We start from the raw sequence: 1,593 nt of genomic DNA, 5'->3' as shown, positions 1-1,593 counted from the left end.
CACACACACACACACACACACACACACACACACACACACACACGAGATTTGTTTATGTTCTGACCTCCTAAGAAACCAAAGGTTTGCTGCAGATGCCTAAGAGTGGAGAAAAACAAGGCTGGCACAATGGTCATCTCCAATATCGATGAGTCTGTGGGCACTGTTAGTGTATAGTGGTTTTCCTTCACTTGAGCCTGGTCCAGTGACTAACAGATCCAGATGCGCCCTGTCCTCCCTAATGCATGTTCCCTGGGGTTATTACTGAAGCATCCCATGGTTTGCTCTGTGCTCCTTTCCCACATAAAGATCCTTCTCCTACAGTGTTAGCTAAAGTCATTCTTGAAATACAAGTCTAGGGCTGGAAAGATGGCTCAGTGGTTAAGGGCACCGACTATTCTTCCAGAGGTCCTGAGTTCAAATCCCAGCAACCATATGATGGCTCACAACCATCTGTAATGAGATCTAATGCCCTCTTCTGGTGTGTTTGAAGACAGCTACAGTGTACTTATACATAATAAATAAATAGATCTTTTAAAAAGAAAAAGAAAAAAAAGAAAGAAATGCAAGTCTAACCACTAATCCCCCTCTGGTGTCTTTGCCCAAAATATCCCAACCAACTTTCCAGCCCCACCCCCTCACCCACTGTGCTCGAAACCTCCATGGCTCCTGCAGTTCTTCCTAGTCCTCTCCACAGAGCAGCGCGAGTTCGAACGCACGACTCACCTTGGGATTCATTTGAACTCACTGGACTGCTACTGGCTTTGTCTCTTTCCACTTAGCCCTGCCTGGGGTGGAGTGGGAAGGTCCTTGTCACTCTTGTGGAACTCGGCCACTTCTGAGGCCCCATCACTGTAATTAGCCTGCAAGTTTATACCATCGTATTATACTGTATCTGACCATGACATTTGTTTAATAATGGGAACCATGTTTTTCTCTTGTCATCCCCTAACTAGAGTTGGTACTAACTTTTTTTCTAATTTTTAAAATTATGTGTATGCACAGGTAAGTTCGGATATCAGAAGAGTCCAGAAAAAAAAAAAGGTGCCAGATTCCTTGGAGCTGCGGTTTCCAGCGTTTGTGAGCTGCCTGATGTGGGTGCTGGGAACCGAACTCGGGCCTTCTTCACCAGAAATGTGCACTTTAATGACTTGGCCATCTCTCCCACCCTTAAAGATTGCGTTTTTATAACTCATGTATTTTTAGCTGTGTGCCTGTATACGTGTGAATGACTGTGCTTGCCCACCGATGACAGAAGAGGGTCAGGGTTCCTGGAATTGAAGTTACGAGCAGTTGTGAACCAGCCAACCCCGGTGCTGGGAACCAAATTCAAGTCTTCTGGAAGAGCTGTGTATTGTTCAGGATTCGCTAGAGCAACAGAACTGATAGAACGAATCTACTTATCAAAAGTAGAGTGGATTACATGCCAGCTATGGCTACCTCCCGGTGGGAAATTCAAGGACCTGATAGTTGTTTGGTCCATGAGGCTGGCTGCTCTTCAGACAGCGTTGGAATCCCAGGAAGGCCTGCCTCAGTGGCAAGAGAGATGGACTGGCCCTCAAGATGGAGGGCAAGCAAGCAAGAGGCAGAAGTTTC

Source organism: Rattus rattus, chromosome 5 (assembly GCF_011064425.1).
Source record: "Rattus rattus isolate New Zealand chromosome 5, Rrattus_CSIRO_v1, whole genome shotgun sequence".
Lineage (NCBI taxonomy): Eukaryota > Metazoa > Chordata > Mammalia > Rodentia > Muridae > Rattus > Rattus rattus.
This window is presented reverse-complemented; position numbering follows the sequence as displayed.